A 7,633-nucleotide genomic window follows, 5' to 3' on the forward strand; every position below is an offset into this window, starting at 1 on the left:
CCCCCCCCCCCCAAATTATGCTCAACTGACGAACAACCCAACTATTTTTCAAACACATTGTAAAGTTATGGGACATTCCATCGAGCATCATCAACGATAGGGATGGTTGATTCATTGGCACATTCTGAACCGAGTTATTCGCCTTCTTGGGAACGACTTTAAACATCTCCTCGAGCTATCATCCTCAAACCGATGGACAGACGGAACGGTTCAACTGCTTGCTTGAAGAATACTTACATCACTTCATCGATGCTCACCAGAAGAACTTGATACAAGAGCTAGATGTCGCCCAATTCTGTTTCAATTGTCAGATGAGTTCGTCTATGGGAAAGAGCCCATACGAAATTGTAAGTGGACGACAACCGACTTTGCCCCATATTATTGATCATCTATGCAGGAAAAAACCCTCAAGCTCAAAATTTCACTAGAGAATGGAAGTAGACAACATATATAGCCCGAGCATATTTGGAGAAAGCTTCCAAGCATATGAAGAAGTGGGCGGACAAGAAGCGTCGCCCCCTCCAATTTCAAGCAGGAGACCAATTCCTCATCAAGTTGAGACCAGAACAGATCCAATTTCGCAGCTGAAAGGACTAGAGACTAGTTAAAAAATATGAAGGCCCAGTTGAAGTCCTTAAAAAGATCGGAGCTACTTCCTACATAGCTGCGCTATCCACATGGATGAAAATCCACCCAGTAATTCATGTGAGTAACTTGAAGCCTTATCACCCTGACCCAAATGACGACCAGCGAAATGTAATCACTAGACCGAGCATCGATCTGAAACAAAGAGACACAAAAGAAATAGAGGAGATCCTAGCCGACAGGGTTAGGAAGATAGAAAGACCCGTACGGAAGATTCGCGAATTCCTTGTCAAATGGAAGAACCTCCTTTCGGAGGAAACCAGCTGGGAACGCGCCGAAGATCTTGGCTCCGCCGCCACCCACATCGCCAGGTTTGAAGGTAGTCGGTTGACAGAGACATCAACCAATTAGGTGGGGGAGGATGTCACGGTCATGCTCGTCCAAGGCGTGTTGCCCATGGCCGCATGCCCATGACAAGCCAAACCCTTTATGTCTTTCCATGTTCTAGTGTTTACTTTTGTATTTCTAGGAAGTATGACGTTTCAGAAAAATCATGTCTAGGCCTGCCAGACATGAAATGCCTTAGAATGTACTATAGGGAGATATGACTAGTTGTCAACTTCTCCCTACCAAAAGTTATATATTGTGAGTCGTTGTTGTTACTCTCTTGCTTGCTTATATAACGTCTCTTTCAAAATCTCTTTCTACCCTCGTTTTCTAAAACCTTCTTCTTAAACCGAGGCTAGAGGTTTGAGCATACGTCACTTGACCGTAGGCAACGTAAGAACGAATTGGCTTAGCTCATTTATCGTTGGAAAGTGAGTGTAGCACAATCGCAAGTTCGCTGCCATCAAGAGTGCGATTATGACACTAGTTTACTTGTTATCTATGGGAGGTTAGCTGACGAACTCTTTCCACAAGATCGTGTAGTCATCCAAGGATGGGGGAGCAACCCTCTATATGTGCTAGTTCTATTGATTACACGCATGATCGACACCCTCCCATAGGTCAGATCCACCATGTAGGAGAATCCAACTGAACTATCAAGTCACACTTCCCAGCCCCATGCCTAGCTCAACAGTACCGTACTAGACTGTAAAGGGAATTGAAAACTCTCTAACACTATACCAGATGCTAGTGGGCCAGGGAGTTACCTTTGTCATCTAGGGTTTTCGTGGTGGTCTTTTAGATCTCAGGATGGTTTGACGATCATGACATGGATTCACGTCTCTAGGTTTCTTGGTTTTGATTCCATGACTCTGGTTCGATTGAGAGCACTCTACAGGTAGAGTCACACAATCAATCACTTAGAGTTAATATATAATAAATCATACATATAGTCAGTCACACATGCTCGACGGAGGGATAACATTCATCAAGTACCCCGAGTGCAAATATACAAATGATCATCCAGTGTTTTAGCATAATTATGTACAAGTAGTAGAAAACCAGTCCACCTCAACATATGGAACAATTTATGTATGTCAACAACTAGGTGTAATTAATCTCATGTTTATCCAATCTTTGAAAGCTCATATCACATGAATCTACCTAGTGTATGGTTTTATTAGTATGCATACATATCAAATCAATCTATAAGTATTATTTCTTACAAATTGCCGACCTTATAGGCAGAAAAGAAATTGCATGTGTCGAATGGAGTTCAATTACCAGCCAAAAAAGTCACAAAAAATTATGGAAATTCCCAGGAGGGACATAATTCAGGAAAAAAAAATAGGATTAGTATCAAAATCGAGACAAAAAAAAAACTTTCCAATAGGGCTCAAACAACACATAAAAAAGGGAACTCACGTGTGGCTCACATGCCTCACACGTGGTGCAAAGGTCCCTACGCGTGCTTACCATGTGCACGTATTATGCATTTGAGAGAGAACGGTCACTCGTTTCATATTGGGTGCCATTTTTATAGGATATTGGATTCGTGGGTCGCGCGCGGATCTTGGATTAGGTATGGAGTAGGTCAGGCTGACCCAAGATACACGTCGTTGCTTGAAGTCAAAAGCACTCCTCCAGTGACACGTGGCATCCACTCTTTTCCAAAAACTTATTAGAATTTCAATTCAAACTAATTTGTTGGAAATTTCATAATTTATTGCACATCACTCGGATTGAATTAATTCCTTCCCCAAAATACTAGAGTTTTCATCCATCTACGCTAAGGTATTTTTCTTATAATCTTTAGGTAACCACATACTAATATAATTGTATTCAAAATTCCATCTGCGTTTCTTCACGAATCTTGTGAAAAATAATCTTCAGATCTGTGAAAAATAGTGAAAAAAAAAAAACTTGATAGAAAATGACGATTCCAGTGCCAAAAACTAGTTGCCTTGAATGTGTGAGCACTTCTGGAATGACAAGGAACATTTTTCATGAAGACTACTAGGATAATGAAGCTCAAGATTGAGGGTAATCAAAGAAATCATTACCGAGTTCGTTTTATGCAATATTGGGGGCAATCCAAAATTTATCGAGTATAAACCATATCATTGGATGAAACCAATACCAATAGCTTCATGAAGAACAAAGGAAGAGTTTTCGTGAAAGAATCAGGGCCTGAGGAGATCCCCATCGTGTTGCTCAATAAGCCTTCATTTCATAATAAATTTAGTAGGGGTAGAAAGAAGCACCTTAATTCAGCAACAAATAACAACAGAAGAAAAAAGGGACTCAGAAAGATAACTTAAGACAAGCTGAGGGATGAGAGATCTCAAAGGAGGGAACATATACATAAGTTGTCAAGTTCATGTCTATACCGTAAATCCTATGGGAAATGTCTTGGTTCTAGGACCTAGAAAGTTTTAAGAACAAGAGAAAGATCAAAGACTAAAACATGGATCCAAATCAAAGTTCTAAGAATAAGAACCAAGAACTAAGAACCATAGTACTAAGGCCCTTAGAGGATAACCAATATTTCAGAATCCAAGGACCAGGGTCCTTAGGATAGCTCATGATACGAACCCAAGTCAAGAACAAGAACTAGAACTAGAGGGTCTAAGTACTTACAACAAGAACAAGAATAAAAACAATACAATAAAGAGTGTGGTACTCCGGCATATCAAGAACACGATTAAGAGCCTTCAAGCAGGCTACTTATTGAGTCTTTGTACTCATTCCTTATTCTCCATTTTTTTTCAGGTAATAAGGAGTTGGTCGAGGTCGGGAGTGGACTCAGGAGCCGGTGTCATAGACAAGCCTCAACCGTCGTCCTTCAACCCTTTTGTTCTATTTTTTTTTTTTTTTTTTGTGTCGTTCAATATTTTGTGTTTTAACTATTTTGTTATGTTTTAAATCTTTATGTATGAACTTTATTTTTGATATAATGTATGATATGTTTTAATTCCATTTGTTTTCTTTCGGAAAAAATTTGCTCGTCTTTTTGGAGTCCTGGAGTCAAGCCGGTCCTTACCGTTAATATAGAGAAAAACTAAGGGAGGGTCGAGTTTTAGTTTGACATGGCTGGTTCAGTTGAACCGGCCACGTCATTGTCTTCTCCTCTAGAAGGAAGAAAACGCGGATGGGCTATACCACCACCGCTTGAAAATGCATCTCCCCACACCTTTATTTAAAACGTTTTTGTAATAGCCAAAATAATAATAGTAATAATAATAAATCATAAATAATGAAATAAATAAATAAATAAACAAATAAAAATATTTTAAAAAAATATTTAAATAATAATAATAAATAAATAAATAAAAGAAGAAACAACCTTTCCCTACTTGTCTCCACTGACCACTCATCTCTTCCCACAATTATCTCTGACCTTTCATCTCTTCCCACAATTATCTCTCATCAACTCATCCTTAGGCCAGAAAGTAACAGTTACTTTGCAAAAAGAAACATAAAAACAACGTGGTTAGATTTTCTTGAGGAAAAATGAGAATGGTTTTTGCCAATTGAGATTCATGGTAGATTTACTTGAAGATAGATATGATATATATTAAATCTTCATTCTCTCTTATCCTATTTCTTTTTTAGAAATCACAGTTAGATAGCATGAATGATTGACATTTAGTTTCTAAGTAGCCAAATGAATCAATTAAAAATAGAAGAGCTAAGAAAATGAGATAAGGATAGATTGGAAATAAGGATCCACTAAAAATTTGGAATACATGAGAACAAGATAAAAAAGCAACAAATAAATACGGACAAAAAAAAAAAGGGAAGATTAAGAAATTAAAAACCACAAACAATACAGAGAGAAAGGTAAATACAAAGGACAGAATAACTTGAAATAACTCTATCTATTTTTTGTATAGAGTAACCATGGAAAATACGATTTTTAATAAAAATATAATTATAGATATATAACATTCGGACCAATATAAATTAGAGAAATAATTTTACAGAGTTCAAACTTGAAATGGATGACATGGACTCACATAAGTTGACTTGGATTTCAAAGGACAGAATCGAACTTTCATTAAGGATATATTCGTGACAACAACTTAAGCTGATCAGGTAAGTGGCCTTACTATCGGCATGGTTATATTTGATGTTGACACGTGCCTGTGGTTCCGCACGTATCATATATACTGATATGTGTGAATTATCTGTGAATCGGTATGCTTATATTTGTTGTGCGCCGGAAGCGGAACGAATGTACTCACAACACTAATGAACGAAATTACATAAAGAGACACCAAGATATTTACATGATTCAAAGAGAAGAAGTTCTCCTACATCCACGGACCAATCACTAAAAAATCCAAGTGTTACAAGTGAATACCTCACTATCACACTACAAAGATTCTCACCAATGTGTCACTCAACAAATACGATGTGACACCCAAAACTCTCCCAAATTCCGATACCACTTGTTAGGAATGGATATCGAGAATGGAGAGCAATCACTAATAAACCAAGTGTTACAAGTGAATGCCTCACTATCACACTAGAAAAACTCTCACCAATGTGTCACTCAACAAATACGATGTGACACCCAAAACTCTCCCAAATTCTGATACCACTTGTTAGGAATGGATATCGAGAATGGAGAGCAATCACTAATAAACCAAGTGTTATAAGTGAATGCCTCATTATCACACTACAAAAACTCTCACCAATGTGTCACCTAACAAATACAATGTGACACTCAAAACTCCCCCAAATCCCGATACCACTCGTTAGGAATGAATATTCAGAATGGAGGGAGAACTCTCTCATTATATAGCATTACAGAATCAAATCTCCGACTGAGACTAAATCTAATTCAAATAACCAAATCAAATCTAATCCAAATAACCAAGGTTATCAAATCTAATCCAAACAACCTAACCAAATCAAATCAAAACTTATCACAATTTATAACAATCTCCACCTTGTCATAAGATCTCCAAATCAAATCAAAACTTATGACAATTTACAACAATATTATGTTTATGTTATGTTATAATATGTGAATTGTATGTTAATAATTATGGTACGATGTGTTCAAGGATATGTTTGAGATTGGATACGAGAATGATGCACAACACGAAATATAACGATAGGAGTAAGATACGTTCATGAAACTTTAAGGTTAGGTTACATACTGGAGTGCTATGGACATGGGAGATTGATGAAAGAATATGGTTAGGATATAGGTAGAAAGGGATAGGTTTGTGATAGATGATAGAACGATAGCGTTAGGATACGTTCCTATGATGATATAACTAAGGTACGTTTACGTAACGATATGACTTTGATAGGTATAAGAACGTTAAAGCTATGATAAGTTAGGGAACGATATGACCACAAAGTGTTTTACGATATGACATGTTTATGATACGATATATTGTGATGTGATATGTTATGTTTAGATTTTTTTGTGTGACCATCGAGGTAATTGTTGCATGAATTGCACGTTATGAAATGACATGTTAAAAGTATGGAGCGTTATGTTATGTTTTCTAAATTGTTATGAATGACATGATATCACGATAAATGAAATGAAATGTAACTCCGTTAGGATTATGTATGATACGTAGACTGAAAAATGAGAAATGACATGTTAAGCATGAAAGATGATAGCGGGGTTATATTCATTAATAATAAAAGTAGAAATATTGGGATCTCATGCATTATGTGTGCTCATGCATTTGGGGGATACCCCTATTCCATCACGAGGGTACGGACGCGTACATCCAATGGTATGACTACGTTCATTATGTTTTGCATAGCGTTGTCATGACGGTTACTAGTTCTAACGGGTGTCCGGCCCAAGGAGCTTCCTAGAGTATGCTCGCCCGACAAGTAAAGTGGTCCAGCGGTGTGCGAACTGACTGGTGAGCCCATACCCGCACGTATGGGCTGTGTGTAAAGTATATGGTACACGTCCAAATTACCCGTTAGGACAGTACCGTAGGAAAATAGATTGAAAGGATAGGTCCCGTCATTGCATTCGCATGTTCTTGTATTTAACTCCAATAGTGGGGTCACTTACTGAGTATTTCTTTAAATACTCAAGCCATGTGCTACTACATTTTTCAGGTTAAGGCAAAGCATTCCTGTACGGCTGACAACGGTATCGCAACTCGAGACCATGACACATGCATAGGATAATGGTATTTATTTTCTTAGACTTAGGCTAGAATAGGATGTTTTTAACTTAAACGCTTATTTATTTTATTTAGTCTTTTGTTGTGTCGTTTTAAAGATGTTTTCGAAACACGTAAGTCCATGGCTGTGTTTTAAGATAAAGTTACGTTTATTGGAATTTAAATGAAGTCCTCCGCATTCAATGTTTATGGTACGTATATAGTAACGACCTTAAATTAAGTAGAAAATTTTGGGTCGTTACAGTTTCTTCCCTTCATTTCTTCATGAAATTTAAAAATGGTGTTAGAGATAAGAGATAGGATTGAGTTCATACCTTCTCGTGGATTGTAGCTTGAGCTATTCACCTCCAAAGTTCACTAGAAAACCTTTTACTCGACTGAACTCAAACCAAAGAATTTTTTATTGGTCATTCGATTATAGAGCTTTTCAGGACTCAATTTCTCCATGAAATTTCTTCTTCATTCTTCCCTCCAACTAAAGGATT

Source organism: Cucurbita moschata, unplaced genomic scaffold (genome assembly GCF_002738365.1).
Source record: "Cucurbita moschata cultivar Rifu unplaced genomic scaffold, Cmos_1.0 Cmo_Scf00001, whole genome shotgun sequence".
NCBI classification, from domain to species: domain Eukaryota; kingdom Viridiplantae; phylum Streptophyta; class Magnoliopsida; order Cucurbitales; family Cucurbitaceae; genus Cucurbita; species Cucurbita moschata.